Here is a 24,767-nt window from a genome sequence, read left to right on the forward strand (position 1 = left end):
GGGAGCATAGGAGTTTTCAAAGAAAGGGTTTGGAATGCAAAATATGACTAATTATATAGTATTAATAATATAATAATATACTAATTATCAAATTATTTAAATCATTATAACTAGGCTCAAACACATCTTTAGTAATAAAAATAGGAACCATTACAGTCAACACATTTTTACCAATAAGAAATAAGTTTATTTATTCCTGTAGCATAAAAATCCATCCTTCAGGATTCAGCGAACTCTTGGAAAGCATTTTCTGCATCCTGCTTGTTGTGGAAGTGTTTTCCCTGCAAAAAGTTGTCGAGATACTTGAAGATGTAGTAGTCAGTTGCCGAGATGTCAGGTGAATATGACAGATAAGGCAAAATTTCAAAGCCCAATTCATTCAACTTTTGAAATGTTGGTTGTGCAATGAGTGGTTGGACATTGTCGTGGAGAACTGGGCCTTTTCTGTTGACCGATGCCTGCTGCAGGTGTTGCAGTTTTCAGTGCATCTCATCAATTTGCTGAGCGGTCTTCTTACAAGTAATGGCTTTGCCAGGATTCAGAAAGCTGTAGTGGATCAAACCAGCAGCAGACAACCAAACAGTGACCGTGACCTTTTTTTGGTGCAAGATTGGCTTTAGGGAGTGCTTTGGAGTTTCTTCTCAGTCCAATCACTGAGCTAGTCATTGCTGGTTGACGTATAAAATTCACTTTTCATTGCACATCATGATTCAACTGGAAAGTAGTTCATTGTTATTGCATAGAATAAGAGAAGATGACACTTTAAAACAATAATTTTTTGACTTTCAGTCAGCTCATGAGGCACCCATTTGTTGAGCTTTTTCACCTTTCCAATTTGCTTCAAATGCTGAATGTAGAATGGTCAGCAACTTCTAGTGTAGTTGTAAGAGGATCAGCTTCAATAATTGCTCTCAATTTGTCATCAACTTCCAATGACCAGCCACTACACTCCTCATCTTCAAGGCTCTCATCTCCTTTGCAAAACTTCTTGAACCACCACTACACTGTATATTTGTTAGCAGTTCCTGGGCCAAATGTGTTGTTTATAACGATGTGAGTTGTTTCCACTGCTTTACAACCCATTTTGAACTCAAGAAAATAGCTCAAATTTGCTTTTTGTCTAACATCATTTCCATAGTCTAAGTATAAAATAAACAGCAAGTAACAAGTTATTAGCAAAAAAAGGCAAAGCAATAAATGCACATTAAAATGATGTATAGCATAAGCATATTTATTTAAGAACGTATTCCAATATCAAACGGCAAATTTCAACAATGCAAAAACCACAATTATGTTTGCACCAACCTAATAATCAAGTCACTCTTCAGCTGGGAGTGAGTTCTGTTCCTGATGTAATCTTTTGTTGGAGAGAATTCCAGAGCTTTCTGGTCCCTATCAGGATCTGAAACCTGAAGATGTTACCACTAGGGAACATATGAGTCACATTGCACCAAAGTATGTTAGCAACAGCAAATCAATATGGGTCTGCAGCAACCTCAGTTTTTGCCTCCTCAGAAGAAAGAATTCGACTAAGGGGCATAAGGCAGAGTGAGGAACTGGGGGAACTTTTTGAACAGGAGTGGAAGTTTATTCAAAAGCTCTAGTGCAGGAATGAAAGAAAGTCAAGTGCACTTAGAAGAGGGCCAAGCAGGTGACTTGAGAAATCAAGTGCCCAGTTTGACCTTTGACTTGGTGTCTTATATGTTGCCATGCTTTCGGGGTTGTGTTACTTCTCCCCTGATTCTTCCCTTGGGGTGGGCTGTCCGCATGCACAGTGGTCTGCCAGCACTTGGGAGGGGCTGCATGCACAATGTGTTTACTGGAGTTGTACACATGCTCACTTGAGGCATTCTTCCCTTACCAGTCAAGTGTTCTTAGAAGAAGGTCATATACTAAACTCCAACATTTTGCCTCTTGATGTGCATGCTTGAGCCCACTCACCCAACTCCTGAGATCTTATCAAGAAGCTGCTGATCACCAGCTTCAGGTGTTTCTATCTATTGGGAGACAGCCTTTCCCTGGCACCAGCTGTGACCAATTATTATTTTAGAGAGACAGTATAACAACTATCTGACTATCACCTGATGGTCTCCTGACATTCCTGGATGGGTGGGAGGCCTCTCCTATCCTGTTCGTGTCTACCTGACTACCTACTGTAAACACTTCCCCCTTCAAGAGTTCATCCAAGACTTCCAATTCTTTGGGGAAAATGGACAAAGATCAGTCTTCTGTAGCTACCTCCTGCTGACAGATGGGCAGTGGTGGTTGTTCGGTGAGTCTTGGCCTCCTGCTAGCTGTCAGGGCAGGGTGCCTCCATGGGTTAGTGAAAGCAGTATTCAGCCAGGTCCAAGGGAGGCAGGGGCAGAATTTCACCTCTGTTGTGTCCCACTGATGAGCAGTCTAGGGGTCCTCTGTAGAAGGGTGACTACTGAATATTGACAGGATGGTATCCCTCATTGAGGATCACTGGAGCTTGATGGCCCATCCCTCTTGTTTCTTCTGAGCTGCAGCCAGAGATCACTGGTTGGTTCACAGGAATAAGCAGGGTCAGTCTAAATTGCAGGGAAAAAAAACCTCAAAAGCAACTGATAAAACTAGAATCTAATAACAGGTGTGCCACAGTTCTTGAAACATAATTTTTCTCTCTATTCTCCCTTTTTTTAAACTAAAAACAAATCATGGTAGGACTGACTTGTTTACAAAATGAGCTTTAGTCTTATTATACTTAGCCTGATTATTTACGTAAAATACAGTAAAAATAATTATTTGCTACATAGTCTCTTTTTAAAATGGGCTTTGATGAAACTTTGTTCCATGAGGAATCTCAGATAAGACTTTTTAAAGCCTTAAGACAAGCTGTTGGTTTGTGCCATCAAATACCTGTATGAGTGGGGTAAATTCCCCTCCTCTAGAGGTCCCAGGATAACTTGAGGCTCCTGGACCTGTCAGAAAGTGACATTCCCTACTTACCACAAGTCAAGAACCCTGTGCAAGAACTGTGTAGACAAGCTACGAGGGCAGTGTTCCCAAAGGGCTTTTATTGGCTCTGTAAGTCAAATTTGATTCCTTAAAGGAAAGCACACCATTCTAGTCAAAACCTTGGTAAAATAATCAGTTTCTCCAATTGTGTCCTGTTGCAAAAGGAAACAGATTCTTATTGCACTTATGCAAATAACTATATTGCCATAACTTAAGAATACTCACAAATAGTTTCCAAATTCTAAATAATTCAGGTAGAAAGAAACAAACATGCTCCAAATTTTGTTTACAGGAGTATATGTTACTTAATTGTTAAAAGCTATAAACTGCTCAGAAGAAAAGTTTTCTTGGCTCTGAAAAACAAAGAATCAGCAATGTTTTCAGCAAAAAGTCACAAAAGGATTATTTCAGTCTTCTGTTAGTTCAGTCCATGCAGTTAACTCCTATTCTGCTTGATATTCATGAACATTTCAGCTCTCCATGAGAGTCCTGAAAGTTTTTTCTTCTATTCTAATGTCACAATCTCCAAAGTTATCAGAAACCTGGATTTAAGAACACCCATTAGAGTCCTATAGCGATTATAAAACCACCTTTTACAGAGGTTCAAAAGAATACAATAATGATCTGTGGATGACAAAAAGTCTTGGGGCAGCCACAGTCAAAGATGTAATTGACAAGGAAATTTGCTATCTTTGTAGCACACAATAATTTAACATAACAATTACAATTATCACTGGTAACATATACTAACTCATATCAGAATTACAAGGGTTTTACACAATTTTGGCCAAATATTACCTTTGCATTAGTATACTGTTGATGTTAAACACAATTCTTAATAAAACCTTGTAGATAAATCTGTCCAATCTTAATCAGTTTGACCATAAGGTAAGATTTTTATAAACCTTTTATAACCCTTTACAATTTTCTGTTAAAGAACAGAACAAAGCTCTAAGAAAACCATATTGTACTTTTATTCCAGTGTTCAATTTATGGATAAACTGAATAATGCTCCTTTAATTTTAGCTAAACACACAGAATTTCTTTTACAAGATTAGTCTTTCACAGACTTCCTACAACTTGCTCAAATCTTCAGCTTTATTCTAACTTAAAACCATTATTTAACTCTCTAAACTAGGCAAAAATATCTACCTTGCCATGCCTTCTTATAATGTTTTACCAAAAACACATTCTATTTTCCTTATACAACTTGCATGTAAAACTGCTTCCAGACAAGTTACATTGTTAACTCTTAGCAATTTTTACTTTTGATGAAAATCCTAGTAAGTAAGATATTCTAATTATATACTAGGTTTGGAGCCTAGAATACCAGACAGAAGTGCAGATAAGGTTTGACTTTACAGCATAGCTAGGGGGCATGACTAACTCTGTATGTCCCAAGACCTTACCTAGAATTTAATAGCTTTAAAGCAGGCAAGTTGTGCAGTTTAGAGTCATAGTAGTTGCTTATGACCTTAAAGCATTTAGTAGACCACTAACCTTTAAAATTGTACATTTATTTCATAAATTCCCTTTCACAAATCTTTTTATGACTTACACATTCTACAACATTCTTGGGCTTTCTGATTTGTCCTAAACATCTCTCTTTCTAAATAACCAGTCATTTTACTTTAGGACAAGAATTTATCATACAAGAACCTTTCTCATATAAAATCTCTTTTTTTTATAACCTTCCTCACCAAAAATACCTCTTTATCTTTATAACCTTTGAATTAAACAAAAGTAATTTTCCTTCTGTGAGAAAGTTAAACATTGTACTGCACGTTGCTGCACCAGTCCCATGAAGGGGGAGCAGATAAAGAGATTGTCTGCCGGGCACGGTGGCTCAAGCCTGTAATCCCAGCACTTTGGGAGGCCGAGATGGGTGGATCACAAGGTCATGAGATCGAGACCATCCTGGCTAACCCGGTGAAACCCCGTCTCTACTATAAAATACAAAAAAAAAAAAAACTAGCCGGGCGAGGTGGCGGGCGCCTGTAGTCCCAGCTACTCGGGAGGCTGAGGCAGGAGAATGGCGTGAACCCGGGAGGCGGAGCTTGTAGTGAGCTGAGATCTGGCCACTGCACTCCAGCCTGGGCGACAGAGCGAGACTCCGTCTCAAAAAAAAAACCAAAAAAACAAAGAGATTGTCTACATACTATAGAAGTTATCCCTCTCAAGAGATTGCTCAGTTAGATTTTTTTTTGCTAGGGCTTGTTCGATTAATAGTGGGCTATTTCTAAGCCCCTGAGGTAGGAATGTTTAGGTTAAAGATTTAGGTAGCTTTCTGGGAGAAATAGGGCTACCAGAGGGAAAGATGAATTAAAGATAGGGTAAATATTAAGTAGACATCCATCATGGAAAGTATATTTTTGCCCCAAGGAGGTGTGGGGCATCTAGACATTACCAGGGACTGGTGAAGGAATGGTAATTAGTACCTTAAGTAATATAAAGGGGTGTGGATCCCAACAGGATTTGGAGGAGAGTTGCTTAGAGAAGGAGATTAGCACAGAGGAGGCAGCTCTTAAACCCAAAAGAGAAATTTTAAATTTTGCTTGCCACTTCCCGAGTTGCCCTTGGCTTTGTCCTATTGGTGACAATGACTGATTTGGAAGCCAGCTGGAGTGGAGAGTCCCTTCAGCTCAGGGCCATCAGAGGCTGGGATTCTGTCCTAGGGGCCCTTCAGCCTTCAGGACAGTCCCATCTCCAGTGGTCAAGTTTATGGCAGACAGGCAAGCCATGTGGGCCTTTTTCCCATTTATCTCATTGGGGCAGTTTGCCTTCCAGAGACCTGGCTTTCAGCACCAATGGCACTTACCTGGAGGAATGTCCTCAGGGCAACCTGGAGGGGACTGGTGGGCTTGCAAAGCAGTTACCAGTTCAGCCTGCCTCTAGTGCCTGCATTTCTCTTCCTCCCTGGCCTTGCCCTCCTTATTCTGCTCTCAATTATAAAAGACCAAGGAGGCTAATTTGAGGATTTCCTGCATAAAGGCACTAAGTTCTAAGGCTGACTTTTGTATTTTCTCCCAGTTTATTTTTAGGTCAAACAATATTATAAAGAAAAACTAGGCTGGGCGTGGTGGCTCAAGCCTGTAATCCCAGCACTTTGGGCGAGACGGGTGGATCACGAGGTCAGGAGATCGAGACCATCCTGGCTAACACAGTGAAACCTCGTCTCTACTAAAAAATACAAAAAACTAGCTGGGCAAGGTGGCAGGCACCTGTAGTCCCAGCTACTCGGGAGGCTGAGGCAGGAGAATGGTGTAAACCCAGGAGGCGGAGCTTGCAGTGAGCTGAGATCTGGCCACTGTACTCCAGCCTGGGCGACAGAGCGAGACTCCGTCTCAAAAAAAAAAAAAAGAAAAACTAGGTTTTTGTTTTGTTTTGTTTTAAGGTTTAGGGGAATCAAACTTTTTCCAGTTTTGGGGGATGAATCCAAGGGACATGTCTTGTGGTCTGGAGACACAATTACCCATCTGTGAAGAGAGAACAGAGGAGGAAAAAGGAAAAAGATGGTGCCCCTTCTTACTTTTCTATTATCCTGAATAGGGTGTCCCCCATTTGTCCTTAGCGTTCTGGAATGAATTGGTCTTACTGTATACCTTTAACCTTGGTACCATCTCATCACAATTACCCACTTGATAACAAAGGAGATACTGGAGTGAACAGGGGGCCCCCTGTTCATCCTTGGGGTTCCAGAATGAAACTGATCTTACCATGTACCTCTAACCTTGCCTTGGTCTCTGTTCTAATGGTTATCTGTTAGCTTGGGACCAGCCTTTGGTTCTGTCCTATGGGTCTCTTGCTCCTGCAGCCTTGGGTTGGCCTGTATCCTTGTCTCCATGACCTTATAGTGACGCTCGCTCAGAGCAACAAAATGATTATATCTTTTCTCAGATTCCCATTTCCCATGTTCTTTAAGCGGACGAGAAGCCTGTTTTTTGGCTAACTGCTTCAAGGGGCTGGACTTCCCTCCCTTCGAATATGACCTTGAAGGTCTTGATGCACATTGACAAGGGTGGAGGCTACTGGAGAAAGTGGAAGGAAGCAAGAGGAAAACTCAAGGAAAGCCTTCTTATGCTCACAAAAATATCAGCCCTTGGATTTGAGAGGGCAACATTTATTTGCCCTCTTGACATAAACGAGTAACCTCCATAGGACATGGAGCTTGGGTTAAGAACTCACAAACGACAAAGGAAGAATTTCCCTCTCCCCAAAGGAGTGCTAACTCAAAAAAAAAAAAAAAGCAGAGTGAGGTCCTATGCAGGCAGACAAACGGCTTCAAATGCCACCAGAAAACTTGGCCCTGGGAGTATAAAAGGAGTGAAGAGCATATTGTGAGTCATAAGAAGCTGGCAGAGCCAGAGTTCCAATTAATGTCTGTCCCAGCAATGAGCCAGTAGACAGTGGAAAGGCTGGAGGTCATCTGCGCTGGTAGAGTAAAAACAAGTATAAATCTCAGGAGATAATCACAAAGGGAGCAAAATGTCTTTGCTGCTGAGCAGGTGCATCAAGAGCTGTGGGCACACAAATAACAGGGAGTGCGACTTTTAAGGCAGAGAAAACAGTCACACAGCATGCAAAGTGAAACCAGAGAAGAAGCAGACCTGCCCCTGAGGCGGACAGTCAGTGGGTGTGCAAGGCCATTTCAGAATACACACAAGGAAAACTGGAGAATAGATACTGCAGATTTTGGAAAAGAGTGGATTTTAGTTGAAAAAGCAGGGAAACCCCTGGTATTGCATGGTTTTAGGCTTTAGCCCTGCTACTCTTGTGAGCTTCCTCTCCAGGAGAGCCATTACTGCCTCAGAGCTACTCGATGCAGACTCCAAGGTCCTTCCCACCCCCTCAAGCCGCCTGTTAGGGTGAATTGAGAGATCAGTCATGGGTAGCGGAGCCTCTGTGGCTGAGAGGAATCATTCTGAGGGCTGGTTAGTAGGCAGGAGAGTGAAAAGAGAGAAGGAAACTGTGTATGGGAGTTGAACACCTCCAGCTGAAGAAGGTGAGATGTAGAGATCTCTTACCACTAGGGAACGTATCCGAGCCACATGGCACCAAAGTATGTTAGCAGCAGTGAATCCATACAGGTCTGCAGCAACCTCAATTCTTGCCTCCTCAGGAGAAAAAATTCAACTGAGGGACATAAGGCAGAGTGAGAGACCAAGGCAAGTGTTAGAGCAGGTGTGAAAGATTATTAAAAAGCTTTAGAGCAGGAATGAAAGGAAGTAAAGTATGCTAGAAAGAGGGCCAAGCAAGCAACTTGAGAGATCGAGTGCCAGGTTTGACCTTGGACTTGGGTTCTTATATATTGGCATTCTGCATGTACAATGGCCTGCCAGCACCTGGGAGGGGCTTCATGTGCAGTGTGTATACTGGAGTTGTATGCATGCTCACTTGAAGCATTCTTCCCTTACCAGTTGAGTGTTCCTAGAAGAAGGTCATATACCAGTTAAACTCAGCCATTTTACCTCTTGATGTGCATGCTTGAGCCCACTCACCCACCTCCTGAGATCTTAGCTGGAAGCGGCTGATTACCAGCTTCAGGTGTTTCTATATATTGGGAGATGGCCTTTCCCTGGCACCATCTGTGGCCAATTATTATTTTAGAGAAACAGCGTAACAACTGGTATTCCTGGTGTGGGGTGGGGAGCCCTCTCCTGCCCTGCTCATGTCTGCCTGACTATCTACTGCAACAAAGCTTCTAAGGAAATATATTGCAGATAAGACAGCATGGTTTGTGCTTAACAAGCATTTAGGTAAATAAATGTGCATAAGGCATGGGGGATAGCATGAGAAAGGGAGTGGAGGTTCATAGCACATTCTGAGATTGTATTTCGAGATGAACGGTAACACATATGCAGTTTGTCTCAAAGTTATATCTTGAGACTGGGAGGAGGAAGAGGGAAAGGAAAAGAAGAAAAAAAGTACAAAGCACAGTTTGAGGGCCCATTCTTGGCAGTCTGGCTGTCCCCAAAGATGCTGTCACATGATGGAAACAGATGAACCCACGAGTCCACAGCCCCAAACTCAAGCAGGCTCCAGACCCCACTTCGTGCTAGGCACCAAGTACTGCAAACACAAAAAATAATGAAAACATAGTCCCTGCCCTCAATAAGCTTACAGAAATAAACAGATAAATAAATATCAGCGTATAGTCTAATGGAGGATCAAATAAATGCAACGCAGGGATACATGTCAAAATAGAAGAAGGTCTAAGGTTCAGAGGGTACCCAAGGAAAGCATAATAAAAGGCATGGAGATCACTATGGGATATTTCAGAGGCGGTATCCCTACAATTGGATAAATAGTTCCGGAGTTCAAGACTGAGTTAGCGATAAGGAGAATTATTTGGGGATTATTGGTCATAGGTAGAAGCAGCCTCATTAAGTGGAAGAGAGCTCCCAGGAGCATGAATAAAGTGAAAAGAGAAGAGAGCCAGGACTGGAACTGTGGGAGCCAGCCTCCAGATGGCCACTATGATCCCTGCCCACTGGTACTCACATGCATGTAAGCTCCTCACACCACACCAGAGTTGCCAGAGGTAATGGTCCATCACTTCCGAGGTTAGGATGTAAAAAACCAAGTGTTCTGTCTTAGGCTTGCTCGCTCTCTCTCTCTCTCTCTCTCTCTCAGCACTCTGGCTGCCATATTGGGAGCATCCCTATTGCAAACCCATGTGGCAAAGACCTGAGTCCTCCAGCCAACAGCCAGCGAGGAACTGAGACCAGTGAGGAACTAAGGCTTGTTCGCTCAATCATGTGAGTGAGCCTGGAAGCGAATCTCTCAGCCCCAATCAAGTCTTGAGACAACTGCAGCCGTGCTGACAGCATAGCCACAACCTCATGAGAGATCCTAAGCCAAAACTACCCAGCTACAGTGCTCTCAGATTCCTGACTCTCGGAAAGTGTGAGATAACACATTTTCGAGCTGCTAAGTTTTAGGATAATTTGTTATGCAGCAATAGATAACTAATATGGGAACCTTGGTGAGAGGTAACCCATTGAAGAGATAGAGCAGAAAATTCTAAAACGTGAGACATTTTAAAAATAAACCAACCATAACTAAAAGAGTATTGTATTGAGACATGAATAAACACATCAAAGGAAAAGAAAGGAGGGTCCAGAAATATACCCGAGCACACTTGGGAATTTAATATATGATAAAGGTGGCATTTAAACTAGTGAGATAAAAGATACATTTATCAATAAATGACGTTGAAACAACCAGGTAGCTCTCTGGGAGAAAACAAATGAGATTAGATCTGTGCCTTTCACACACTACACCAAAATAAATGTCAGATGAATCCGATTTGAATATTTTTTAAAAACCATAAAACCGCAATAATTATTTTTCTTCTACATGAGAAAAAAACTACATAAACAAAGTCAAAAGAAAAGGACAATTTACGTAAAGTTCTAGGATAGACAAAACTCAGCTATAGTGATAGAAATCACATCAGTGATGGGATTTGGGGCACAAGGAAGTTTTCTAGGGTGATGAAAATGTTCTATATCTTGATTGGGCAGTACACTTCAATAGAGTTGATTTTTATAAGAAAGAAAACTGAGTGCAAACACCAGTAGGTCTGACGTTTTAAAAAAGCAAAATCTCTCCATGAGAAATGAGAGCCCTGCATCCTGACCTGCCCCCAACCACTTACTTCTCCTGTGGTGACCTTTCTCAGCCTCCCCTAAGCCTAGATATTCAAGGCTGACTTCCTACAGCATGAGGGACTGTCTTCACAGAGTTGAGATCTGTACATGATACAGTATTACTTTGCTCTGGTCTCTGTACCAGATTGAAGCATTCTCCAATCTTTGTCTGTGGGAGGAGTTAGTTGACTGGTGGAGTAGTTGGTTGGTTGGCTGGTTGGTAGACTGGTTGGTTGGTTCACATATTGGAAAGATTAAAAAGCAAGAGATTTCTCTATGGCAAAATCTGGAAGAGAGAAAAGAGGTAAAAAACTGAGAAAAGAAGAAAAAACCCTAAGGAAAAATACTAAGGGTTTATACATTTGAGGAAGTATTTACTATGGTGAAATTTCAGAAGACAAAAAAATGTGGAAAAAGACTTTTGGGGGAAATGGTATATGTACATCTCCCTGAGGGGAAGAAAATAAGGTGGAAAAGAAAGTTCTTGCAATAACCTTTTACCATCTCAAGGAAATCCCCCGTAGTAGCCACAGCCTTTGATAGCCACTGGGTAATGTAGAAAGATAGGGGCCTTACTAGAGTCCAGAAACACAGGAAATATTACCAGCCTTACGGTGGCTACAGGAGAGTTATGCAAGCACAACTCCAAGGGCTACATTTTGTGCAAGAGTTGTATGTGTTTAAACACAAAGCCCAAATGCCAGTTGTAACATTTTACAACTTCCCTCCAACTTAATCCTCACTCCCATTATCATAATAGCTCACTAACTTGACCAGCCACAGAGGCATTTATCAGGAGAAAAGTTGGCTTGCCTGCATGACTTTGCCCCCAGTATCCTCGTGTCAGAGCTTTCTTATCTGCCTATCAGAGCTTCCTTATCCTCTTTATCCTCCTTCCTTATTCTTCCTTATCCTCCTGTCAGAGCTTCCTTATCCTCTAGTGAGCTCTGACTGTCAAAGGTGACATGCCATACACTTCGGTTAACATCAGTTAGTTGCCAATGGATCTGGGTTCTACTCCACATCTTGGCACTAAAGGCCACCCCCCATGTCCCCTTTATGAGGTTGCCAGACTTGCAAATCAAAATACAGGATGCCAGGTTAAATTTGAATTTCATGTATACAACAAATAACCTTTTAGCATAAGTATGTCTCAAATATTGCATAGGACATACATACATTAAAAAAAACACTGATTTGTGTTTTATTTGCAATTCCAACTTAACCAGGTATTCTGTATTTCATCTAGCAATCATACTCCTTTGCCCTAGTAAGGATTCTCCAGAGAACAGTAACAATTTATTGATCTGAAAAAAAATCTAAATTGTATAAATTTTGTACATCATCCAGAAGAAAAGTGAACACAAAATATCCTTTATAAATAGATTTAAATGACACCAGTAATAATGAGTACATTCTCATTGTAACCATTTAAAAAATATAGATAAAGCAAAAGTTCTCCAACATTAAGCCACCAGATCCCTGTACTCTTCTGAAAAGTAAACACAGTTAATAGTGTGTTCTTCTAGAGCTTTTCTATGCATTTGAATATATATATATGTAAGTATAGAATATGTAGGCTTGTTCTGTGTGTGCGTGTGTATCATATTGTAAACACTGTTGCATTGTTGTACAACTTTTTGCATGGCAACATATATCTATCTCATTGCTTTGTAAAACTGCATAACATTCCACAGAAAAAATATTACCCTTGTTTAACAGTTATCAAAACATAGTTAGGGAACCCCTTGGGGAACCCTTTGTAGGGTTCCAAGAGGTCAAATTATTTTCATAATAGAAGTAGGACATTATTTGCCTTTTATACCCTCACTCTCTCACAAACGTACAGTGGAGTTTTCCAGAGGCTACTTGGCAAGTGGTAACACCACTGCTCTGACAGCTAATGAAATGTGTATGTATACATTGTTTTCCAAATTCTTCTAAAGAAGTAGATTTAGGGTCTAAATATACACTTGTTTGGAGATAACTCAATTTCTTCTCGTGTTCTCACTGTGTTCTTCCTAGCTATCTTCAGTTATACCTGTTATAATTGCAATACTATTGTCTACTAAATTTTTATTTTAAAATTCTGAAATTTTTCTTACATCTAGCTGAAAACACAAGAAGTAATACACTTTGTCTTGTTTTGTAATAACATTTTAAAATGTTTTTAAACCCTAATGAATTGTGTAATTTTAACCAAAATTGTTATTAGACCATTCCTTTACAATATATTTATTCTTATAGTAAAGGATTTATCATTGGCATAAGATGGATTGATTAGATTTGCTTTCTCAACCCCCAGGTGCACCATCCCAGTGTAAAAATACTGAAAAAAAAATGAAATTAGGTCAGGTGGAGTTGCTTATACCTCTAATCCCAGCACTTTGGGAGGCCAAGGTGGGAGGATTGCTTGAGGCCATGTGTTCAAGACCAGCCTGGGCAACACAGCAAGACCCCACCTCTATTTATTTTTTGTATCAATTTAATTTAAAAATAAAATAAATAAATAATAAATTTTTTAAAGATGAAATCGGCATATCAAAGGGTTCTCTGACTAGCTGAAGGGAGGGATATATGCCAAAGAAATTGTGAAAAACTAAATAAAAACCAAAAATATAATGAAATCTATATTTTCCTCATCTATATGTATAGTAATAGTTCAACTTATTATGTCTTATTCAACAGAATATTTTGAAGAGTATTTTAGCAATACTATTACTAAACTTAATTGTTTACTATGAATAGTTAGTTGCAGCATCATTTTGAGACCAATCATTCAGAGTTTAGAGAAAAACGAATTAAGCATTTTAAATGTAGATATGGTGAGCTCTTTAAAATCCAAAACTTGTTAGCTTTTCAAACTGGCCGTGAAAAAACACAAAGGGTGGTAAAATTCTCAGTGCTTTTTTTAATTTCATGTTTTTTTCTAGAACAACAGTTTTGATTTTTTTTTTTTTGATGACACAAAAGCAATGGTGGGTAAAACTGCTGGCATTTAGCACGAATCAAAGCAGTGGCACCAAACTGTCCCAGTAGTCATTCTGTTCCTTAATGCCACACACTTGCAATGAGGGGAAAAAGCCAGCTTCACTTCAGGTTATTTTCTTAAATCTTGATTCATGAGAACATGTCTTTTCAACAATCTTTGTGAAGAAATGGGGAGTATACATTAAAGGTTTCTGTTGCATACTAAAGAACAATGATATCTCAAGAAACAGTACTTGTGCAATCATGTGAGATAGCTGAACTGTCTACATTTTTTATGAAACATGATTTTTACTGGAAAGAATGACAAACTATGATTATTCAGGTCTGAGTATTTTGCAGGCACTTTCATAGAAATGCAAAGAGACTCTCACTTCAAGAAAATTAGTTGACAATATTTGCTGCCATTGATAAAATTTGAACTTTCCAGCAAAAATTAGAATTGTAAAAAATTTGTATCTGCCATCATGAACTTGACAACTGCCTGATTCTTCCAATGAGTTGCAGTGGTTTATACCTGTGAAGCACCTAGCAGCATACCTGGAACATAGCGAGCAGTGATAGGATGGTAACTCTCTCTCTTTTTTTTTTTTTTTTTTTTCCTGAGATGGAGTTTTGCTCTGTTGCCCAGGCTGGAGTGCAGTGGCACAATCTCGGCTCACTGCAACCTCCGCTTCCCAGGTTTAAGCGATTCTCCTGTCTCAGCCTCCTGAGTAGCTGGGATTACAGGCATCTGCCACCACACCCAGCTAATTTTTTATTTTTAGTGGAGATGGGGTTTCACCATGTTGGCCAGGCTGGTCTCAAACTCCTGACCTCATGTGATCCATCCACCTAGGCCTCTCAAAGTTCTGGGATTACGGTCGTGAGCCACCGCAGCTGGCCCTTTCCCTTTTCCTTTCCCATATATTACATGCCTAGCCCCAAATACTTCTGGCCACCCCATGCCAGAGCTGGGAGAAGTCCAGGGTAAGTTATTGTATTACATTAGCTGGAGACACCCACACAAAGGCTGAGATAATATAGGTATAATAAAACCTTATACAGTGACATCACTGAAGGCCTACTGGATAAAAAGTCAGTGAAAGAAATCCTGGGGACTGCCACTTTTCAATGACGCAATCACTCATCAAATTATTTGTATCACCTGTATGTCCCACCATGGATCTCACACCCCTGGGTGGTAAGGGATGGCCAGATGAGGCAGTCTGTTGCCCTACAAAAGATGAGAGAAGGGAATCTGGCACCATCACTCCCAAATTCCCAGGGACTCATTTTGAGGGCCTCCCATTTTAACTAAGGCTTTAACCTATTTCCCAACCTGTAACTGCCTGCCTTCCTGAACCCACATGACCTTCTCCCCTACAATGCCTTCCCACCCTTAGCCTCCCAGGTCTGAGTTGCCCACTTGGCAACCAGTGGGGCAGAGCAGTAGGTTCGAGATTGCCCTAGGGGCATCCAGGACTGGCTGGGCATTCCCATGCAGAGCAGGACAAATAGCCAGGGCCCCGGACAGAGCTTCCCCCAGATCCCCATCACCCTGCCCTGAGGAAAATGACCCAGAGAACACTCCCACACAGCCACCCACTTCCCACCATCCCCTGTCAGCAGGCAAAGAGCTCCAGGTTCTTCCTCTGGGACACTACACCTAACCAAGGGTCTATCAATTCCTATCCACCCCCAAGCCCTCACCAGGTGAGTACAGACTCCTGGAAACTAGGGGTTAATTCATGGAAAAATTGATGGTATGCCCTCCAAGGCTGCATGCCAAGGACCTTCAGGAGGCTTTTCCCCCATCCCCTTCTTTCTTGAGGATATATTCCATCTGTTAATCCTAGCTATTGATTCAACAAACTGTTGCCAAGTCATAATTATTTTTCTAGGAATTGGTAATGTGTTCATTTCACAATATAAAACACCGAATGTCCCCAGGACTCTCTTCCACCCCCTGTACTCCTTCCTGCCCTCCCTCTCCCTACACTCCCTCCTGGGTTCCAGTACCAGGGGTGTTGATTGTCAGCCTCCTCATAAACCTCACACACTACACAGAAACTAACTCAAAACAGAACACAGACTTAAAGGTGAAACATAAAACTATAAAACATTCAGAAGAAAAAATGCCTGTTAGTATGGCAAATTGCATGGACTGGTTTTTGAATATTGAATGAGATTTGCATGGTTGGTCATGGTATATACTGCTTTTTAAAAATTGCTGAATTCTATTTGCTAATATTTTGTTAAGGGTTTTTGCATCTACATTTATGAGGGACATTGGACTGTAGTTTTCCTTTTTCTTCTTTTTTTGTAGTATCTTCATTTGATTTTAATGTCAGCATAAAACTAGCTTTATAAAACGAATTGGGAAATATTCCCTCCTCTTCCATTTCTGGAAGAGATCATGTGGAATTGGGCAGATCTCTCTAGTATATTCCAGAGGGGACAAGTCTTTCTTTCTTTCTTTGTTTGACAATGGTTAATGATTATCTTGTGGAGGTGAGTCACTTATCTAATATAAGGTTCAATTCTACCCTATTTGTTTTTGTTTGCATTTTGAGATGAGGTCTCGCTCTGTCACCCAGGCTAGAGTGCAATGGCATGATCATAGCTCAGTACAACCTCGAACTCCTGGGTTCAAGCAATTCTCCTGCTTCAGCCTCCCAAGTAGCTAGGACTATGGGCGTGCACCACCACAACTGGCTAATTTATTAAGTTTTTGTAGAGACAGGGTCTTGCTATGTTACCCAAGCTAATCTCGAATTCCTGGCCTCATGCAGTTTCCCACCTCAGTCCCTGAAGGTGCTGGGATTACAGGCATGAGCCACCACACCTGGCCTACCCTATTTGGTTTTACATATCTATGATTCTAGTATAGCTTTACCATGTGCCAGAAATTATTTTAGCCACTTTGTAAATATTAAATATTTTATTCTTCATACAACCATTTGAGGTAGGTACTAGGATTGTTCTGATTTTACAGATGAGGAAACTGAGACACAGAGAGAGGAAGTAACTGGCACATGGTCACATAGCTAGCAAACACAGAGTTGAGATTTAAGCCCAGGCATCTATTCCCCTAACCACAGTGCTCTTCTGTGTATGGGGACATTATTATTATTTTCATACTCTAGATAAGGAAACTGAAGCCCAGAGTGCTGAAGTGATTTGCCCAACGGAATGTAACCAAAATACAGTTCTTGATTCCCAGCCACCTGTCTCTCCACATCTCCCCATCTCCGAAAGGTGTTCTAGCCAAAAATTTGAGAGTTGCCGTAGAGTTTTCTCTTCACCTTACCTTCTGCTTCTAATCCATCAGCCAATCTTGTTGATTTTGCCTCCAAAATATGCATCAAATTCTCTGCTTCTCTCCATCTCCGCCGTGCTCTCTCATCTGATCCCTTCATTCCACTCGTACACTCTCACAAGCTATTCTCCTTCCACCTGCAGACAGCATTAGCATTTGAAACATCAGTCTCTGCTGCTTAAAACTCTGCAATGGTTTGCCATTGTACTAAGAATCAAATCCAAATTATTTCCCGGACTCACAAAGCCCCAATGGTGTCTGGCCCCAAGCTCCTCCCAGACTATCTCCTGCACCTTGCCCTCCACCTGCGTGCTCCAGCCTCCAGCCGGCCAGCTCAGGCCTGCCTTCACAGCCCCTGTATCTGCTAGCCCTTGAAAGCTCTTCCCACAAACACTTCATTGCTGCTAAATGTCAACCCTCATAGAGACATTCCCAGGTCACCTGGTACGAGACAGACCCTCAGTAGTGCTCTCTCCCACCTTTCTCTTTTATTTTCTTCATGGCATTTATCACCTGCCTAATATTTTTTGTTTGTTTGTCTGTTTGGGTTATTTCCTCACCTACTAGAACGTAAGCTGTGCAAGCTTATACTAATAACTAACACTAATGTAGTCCTTATTTTGTGCCAGGCACTGTTCCAAGTACTTTATATGTGTAAACTCACTTAGTGTCCACCACCATCCTGAAAAGTTGCACTCTGAACATCTCCGTGTTTCTGAAGATAAAATTGAGCAACAGAGAGGCAAGGTAACTTATCTATGGCCACACAGCTTGTAAGTCGCGAAGCTGGGATGCAAGCCCAGGCAGTCTGGCTGTGGAGTCTGTTTTGTTGTTGTTGTTGTTGTTTTTGTTTTTGTTTTTGAGATGGAGTCTCACTCCTATCACCCAGGCTGGAGTGCAGTGGCGTGATCGTGGCTCACTGCAACCTCTGCCTGCCGGGTTCAAGCAATTCTCCTGCCTTGGCCTACTGAGTAGCTGGGATTATAGGCGTGCGCCACCATGCCCAGCTAATTTTTGTACTTTTAGTAGAGACAGGGTTTCACCATGTTGGCCAGGCTGGTCTCGAATTCCTGACCTTAGGTGATCTGCCCACCTTGGCCTCCCAAAGTGCTGGGATTACAGGCATGAGTCCCCGTGCCTGGCCGAGTCTGTACTCTTAGCCCTCATCCTTTATGGTTCCTTCATGGGAGTGGGGTGCTTATTTGTACTATTCTCCACCAAGTTTCTAGCACCTGGAATAGTGCCTGACAGAGAGGAAGCACCAATAAATATTTGTAGAATAAGCAAATGAATGTTGCATAACTGGTTTAAAGATAAAGCCTGACTTTGAACCAGATTGGTCGGGCTCCAAAACCACATTCTCCAGAGTATGGGATTGTACTATTTCAATTTTCAACTCAGAAATTCACTGAAGCTTGCCGTCTACTCTAAAGATGTCTACAGTCCTGTGGGGAAGGCATATTTAAATAACTACAAGCCAGATAGAAAAACTGTGGTGCCACAAGTAAAGGGCACACAAAGTGCATGAGGGAGTGATAATTTTAACTAGTAGCTCAAGGAAGGATTTGAGGTGAAAGTGGCATTTGCACTGGGTTTGGAAGACTCTGGACAGGCAGAGATGAGAAGGAGCATGTAACTGAAACTACAAGTTGTCTCCTAATGTCTGTTTCCTCTTCTTCCACAGTAATCATATTCCAAAATTTTAGCTACGCAGTTGACCACTGAGAATAAAGGCTACATTTCCCAGCCTCCCTTGCAGCCAGGCATGGCTACCTGACCACATTCTGCATAAAAGTTTATAGAGAAGTCAGGGATGAAACTTCCATGAGGTGTTCTCAAGTGGAAGGAGCATGCCCACGTCCTTTGTCTCCCTCCTGCTGTCTAGAATGTGACTCTGATGACTGGAACCAAAGCAGCTATCTTTGGCCTCAGAAGGCACATGTTGAGGATGTGGACTACAATGTTGAGGCAGTCTGATCATGAAGGCACGATATGAGGCCTGCTACAATCTTGTTTAAGCCACTGTTACAAGTGTCCTAGGTTGGGTTACCAGAGCAGATCCTGAGACAAGGCTTCATGTGCAAGTAGTTTATTAAACAGATGCTCCAAGCAGGGAGCAATGGCTCCTACCTATAATCCCAGAACTTTGGGAGACCAAGACAGGAGGAGTGCTTGAGGCCAGAAGTTTCAGACCAGCCTGAGTAACATAGTGAGACCCGTGTCTCCACAAAAAAAAATAAAAATTAGCTGGTCAGGTCACATATGCCTATAGTCCCAGCTACTCAGGAGGCTGAGGCAGGAAGATCCTTTGAGTGTAGAAGTTTGAAGTTACAGTGAGCTATGATTATGCCACTGCACTCCAGCCTTAGTGACAAAGTGAGACCTTGTCTCAAAAATAAAAATTAAAAAAATGCTCCCAGGAGAAACCAGTAAGGGAGTGTGGAAAGTAAGACAGGGAAGGGAAGAGGACAAGCAAGGGAATGTTTCAGCAAAGCCCCAGCCTTAGCCTGGTCCCAAAGGTCAGTTCTGGAGTGTAAATTACACCTCAGAGTTTGCCCAGATTTCAGACAATGGAACTAGGCTTTTATCTAGTTCAGCTAAAGGCTGCCCCTGCTTCTCTCGATGTTCAGAAGCTGTGGGAGATGATTAAACGGGTCAAAGGGCTCTGGTGCAACCTCAATGGGCCCCTTACACTGAGTTTTCTGTCACTCATAACTGAACCTAATCCTAACAAGTACCAAAAACATTTCTGGCAGAGGGGAGAGTAAAAATAAAGTGCACAGAACCTGAAGGAACAAGAGGATATATGAAAGTATTGGAAAGGAAGAGAATAGGAAAGAAAGAAATAGGAAACAAATTTGGAAAACCAAACTGTAGTCACTGGGACTTGATATGGTTTGGTTGTGTCCCCACCCAAAGCTCATCTTGAATTGTACCTCCCCACATTTCCCTTCTGCACTGCCTTAGCAGAGGCTCTCCATGAGGGCCCTGCCCCTGCAGCAAACTTCTGCCTGGACATCAAGGCATTTCCATACACAGCAGTGGGGGCCTGGAAATGCGGGGTTGAAGCCCCCACACAGAGTCCCCACTGGGGCACTGCCTAGTGGAGCTATGAGAAAATGACCACCATCCTCCAGATCCTAGAATGGTAGATCCACCAACAGCTTGCACCATGCACCTGGAAAAGTCACAGACACTCAACACCAGCCCATAAAAGAAGTCGGGAGGGAGGTTTACACTTTGCAGAAGCACAGGAGTAGAATGATATGGTTTGGCTGTGTCCCCATACTGTTCTCATGGTAGTGAATAAGTCTCATAAGTTCTGATGTTTTTATAAAGGGCTTCTCCTTTCGCGTGGCTCTCTCTCTTGCCTGCCACCATGTAAGAAGTCCCTTTGCTCTTCCTTGGTCTTCTGCCATGATTGTGAGGTCTCCCCAGCCATATGGAACTGTGAGTCCATTAAACCTCTTTTTCTTTATAAATTACCTAGTCTTGGGTTTTATCAGCAGCATGAAAATGAACTAATACAGAACTATGTAAAAGTTTTAAATTTCCAACTAATGCATAGATGAAGGGAAGTCAAAAGGACTTTGAATCTGATGACTCAGAAGATTAATCTGGCAACTATGTGTGAGATGAATTGGAATGAAACTTGTGTGGGGTAATACCCATTACAAGATCATATATATAATCTAGGCAAGAGGTAATGGTGGCACAACCCCAGGTGATGGTGCTGGGAAGGGAAAGTAGAGAATAGTTGTGAAGTCTTACAGAGAAAGATCTGGTCTTTCTAAGTGCTTTGACATGAGAGAAAAGAGACAGAGGATCCAAACATGAAGCCAGGGACAATGGTGGCATTGCCAACAGAAATGGGTAACAGAGGAGAAGAAACAAGCTTGATAGAAAATATGAATTCTACCAATTGATATAGTGACTTTGAGATGAAGGGAAGCCTTCTAAATGGAGTTGTCAAGAAGGCAGTTAGAAATGCAAGACTGATAAAAGAAGTCAAGCACGGAGCCATGGATCTGTGCATTGTCTACAGAGATGTGATAGAAGTCATGGCTGTGCATAGGATTACTAAGGGAGGGAGGGCAGAGACAGAAGAGGAAAAGGCCAGTATAAGATACTTGCAAGTTGTCCTGTTTGTCTGTTGTCTCTTGGGCCCACACCACCCTCCTCTGTGGTGTGAGGGCCCTCAGCCAACAGCCTTTGCCAGACTCTCTCTTGCCAGCTGGCTTCCGATTCAATTCTGCTACTAAGAGGCACTGAGATGTGGCTGGAAGGACATAGGGTGAGAGAAGGGTCTTCTTCCTGTTTCCAGCTCCTGTCAACGTCTCTCTGGGAGGCTCTAGCCTAGGGCTTGGCAAATTTTTTCCGTAAAGAGCTGGATATTAAGTAGTTTAAGCTTTGCAGGCCATATGGTCTCTGTTATAACTCCTCAACTCTGCCATTGTAAGGCAAGAGCAGCCATAAACAATATATAAATGAATAAGGGTGACTGCATTGCAATAAAACTTTATTCATGGACACTGTAATTTGAGTGTTTTACAATTTTCATGTGCCATGAGATATATCTTCCTTTTCGGTTTTACATTCAGCCATTTTTAAAATGTGAAGAATATTCTTTTTGTTTGTTTGTTCACTTGTTTTTTGAGATGAACTCTTGCTCTGTCACCCAGTCTGGAGTGTAGTGGCGCAATCTCGTCTCACTGCAACCTCCACCTCCCGGATTCAAGCGACTCTCCTGCCTCAGCTTCCCAAGTAGCTGGGACTACAAGTGTGCACCACTACGCCTGGCTAATTTTGTATTTTTAGTAGAAACAGGGTTTTGCCACGTTTGCCAGACTGGTCTCGAATTTCTGATCTCAGACCATCCACCTGCCTTGGCCTCCCAAAGTGCTGGGATTATAGGCGTGAACCACCGTGCCTGGCCAAAATGTGAAGAACATTCTTTGCTCATGGGCCATGGAAAAACAGGTGGCAACTGGATTTGGCCTATGGGTAATAGGTTGCCCATGCTAGCTCCTAATTGTTCACACTCCTGGCAGCAGGTGAACTACACTTCCTGGAAATACTGGCACCCCAGAGGCTCAACCCCATCACTGTGCATTCTCATTCTGTGGTCTGAGCATAGGCCAGGCAAAGCTGAGCTTGGAGGCTCTTGTGGCACCGCTTCTTCTCTTCTATCCCTCCAGCCCTGAGGAGGAACTGCTATAGTTACCATATCTGGTCACTGCAGCATCTCCATTTGCCCTTCCAACCCTCCAACACTGGAGTAGTCAATCCACATCCCTTCTGTGAGAAATGCCTTGCATGGAATTGTTTTCCTGCTTGGACTCTGACTGACACAGAAATCCTTCCATTTTAGGGATGGGAAGAAAAGGAAGCCAAAAGGGAGAAGCCAGCAACGGAAGAGGCAAATTAGGAGTGTCCCCACACTGAAGGGAAAAGAAGTTCAGGATGAAGGGCATGGGGAGCAGCAGTTGCCGCTGCTGAGAGGTGAAGAGGATGCTTGCGAAGAGGGTGATGAGCTGAGGAACTTCCAGAAATCATCCTCAGGGGATGGCAGGGACCTGGGAGCAAGCTGGAGGCAGACACAGCCTCCTCTTGTGAGACTATGTGAGAGGCAGGGTCTGAGGCAGTCTCTTATGATGCAGGAGAAAGGCATGGAGACGGCTCAGCCCATGTCAGGACTGTCAATCCTCCCTGTTGGCAACTGCCTCTGATTACAGAACACACTTGGGCACTGGCTGAGGGTCCCTGTTCCTGCAGATATTCTTGTGATGGCCTCTGCCCTCATGGGTAAGCAAGCACAGGTGAATTACCTCTGGGCACCTCAGCCCTTGCAAAGGGCTGACCAGAGCATGACAGCCAGGGATACCCCTCCAAGAGCTGTCTTGTGAGCACAGAGGATTGTGGGTGTTTTAAAAGTCTTCATGACATTAATTAATCCAGCAAATATTTATTCACCACCTCTTGTGTGCCAGGCACTACTCTAGGTGCTATTGATACAGCAATGAGTTTAAAAAAAAAAAAGTCTATGCCTTCAAGAATCCTACATTCTTGTGGGAAAGACAGGTAATAAACAAGTAGACATAAAAATGGCAGGTGCTGAGAAGTGCTCTGAAGAAAAATACAACAAGGTGAGGGGGACAGGGAATGCAGGATGCGAGTGATTTTTTTCTGTTTCCCATATCAGGATGGCCTCTCTGAAGAGTTGACAAGTGAGCAGAGGCTTAAATCAGTGAAAGAGTGAAGAATGGTCCAGGCAGTGGGAAAAACCAAGCAGAAGCAGGAGGTAGGAGGGTGTTTGGCATAGTTCAAGGAACAGCAAGGAGGCTCAGTGTACCTGGAGTGAATAGGCTGAAAGAGAGGGATAGGAACTAACCCAGAGAGGGTTAGGCTTTGAGTCACAATGAGGACTCTGATGTTACTCTGAGCAGGGGGTTTGAACACAGAAGTAACACATCTGATTTTCATGTAAAAGACTGACCATGCCAACTGTGGGGAGAAGAAACTGCCAGATGACCCCTCTGTTCTTAGAATTACGTTGCTCTTCTAAAAATAGAGCTAGAAAGTCAAATCCCACAAGTGTAGGTTGGTGCTCAAGTGGCTGAGTACAAGAATAATAGAAGAAAAGCTGTGAGTCAGAGTCGGCCACAACCTAAACATGAATTAGGAGTGTCATGCCACCGGGAAAATTAAAAGCCAGACAATCCTGGGATGTGTTGGTATAGCCATCGGACACGCAAAGACTGGGACACTGACTTCGTGTATGTTTGGCATAAATGGGCTTCCTGCCATGCCGTCTGTTTGCAATGTTTCCCACCTGTCCTGCAGCCCAGGCTGTACACAGGCCTGTCTCCCTCCACAAGCGCTTCTTCCCAGTGTTTTTCCTTCCCTTCTGTCTGAGTCTTTTGTGCTGTCATTCAGTCAGCAACCACCATGTATAAAACTTAATGAGCAGTGCCATGGGAGAGTCTCTGGTAAGTGCTTGAAGCTCAAATCCTGTGTTAATTATATCTAGAGAGCTATGTCTGCTATTGGCACAAATCTCTCTTTTTAGTCCCTTCAAGTTTATTCTCTAACTGTGGACTTTTCTCCACCTCTTACAATTGTACTCTTGGTGGATTTTCCTATTTATGAAGCTCTATGGAAGATATGCCCTGCCAGAGAAAAGATCTTCTCTACTGTCAAGAATCACTGGTTTCAGTTGGGTCAGGACTGACAACCTAGCTTCTGTGTATAGACAAGTGAAGACAAAAAGGGCTAGGGTTGGCAGAATTGTGCAGGGAGTCAATGTGTCATCTTTTTTTTTTTTTTTTTTTTAAGACGGAGTCTCGCTGTGTCGCCCAGGCTGGAGTGCTGTGGCCGGATCTCAGCTCACTGCAAGCTCCGCCTCCCAGGTTCCCGCCATTCTCCTGCCTCAGCCTCCCGAGTAGCTGGGACTACAGGCGCCCGCCACCTCGCCCGGCTAGTTTTTTGTATTTTTTTAGTAGAGACGGGGTTTCACCGTGTTAGCCAGGATGCTCTGCCTCCCAGGTTCAAGCAATTCTCCTGCCTCAACCTCCCAAGGTCCTGGGATTACAGGCTTAAGCCACCGCGCCCGGCCCAATTTTTTTGTATTTTTAGTGAAGATGGGGTTTCACCATGTTGGCCAGGACAGAGTCTCGCTCTGTCGCCCGGGCTGGAGTGCGGTGGCCGGATCTCGGCTCACTGCAAGCTCCGCCTCCCGGGTTCACGCCATTCTCCTGCCTCAGCCTCCCGAGTAGCTGGGACTACAGGCGCCGGCCACCGCGCCCGGCTAGTTTTTTGTATTTTTTTAGTAGAGACGGGGTTTCACC

At 42.8% G+C, this 24,767-nt stretch overlaps 2 long non-coding RNA genes across 3 annotated transcripts in view; one reads left to right on the forward strand and one right to left on the reverse strand.

Moving 5' to 3' along the window:
- Positions 1-10,041: 10,041 nt before the first annotated feature.
- Positions 10,042-24,767, reverse strand: part of LOC101008523 — a 42,382-nt gene continuing 27,656 nt past the window's right edge. Inside the window, exons 2-3 of one of the 2 annotated variants that reach the window (XR_649577.3) lie at positions 16,912-17,057; positions 10,042-10,917 (exon numbers count right to left, since the gene is read on the reverse strand). This is a non-coding gene — a long non-coding RNA (uncharacterized LOC101008523). Of the gene's footprint in view, positions 10,918-14,433; positions 14,836-16,911; positions 17,058-24,767 lie in introns of those variants that run through there. The other variant, XR_004185408.1, reaches the window with a different exon arrangement.
- Positions 22,021-23,895, forward strand: LOC108586830. Its single transcript, XR_001904676.3, has 2 exons — positions 22,021-22,725; positions 23,123-23,895. It is a non-coding gene; the product is annotated as an uncharacterized LOC108586830 (long non-coding RNA).

This window comes from Papio anubis, chromosome 7 (genome assembly GCF_008728515.1).
Source record: "Papio anubis isolate 15944 chromosome 7, Panubis1.0, whole genome shotgun sequence".
In the NCBI taxonomy this organism is placed as follows: Eukaryota; Metazoa; Chordata; class Mammalia; order Primates; family Cercopithecidae; genus Papio; species Papio anubis.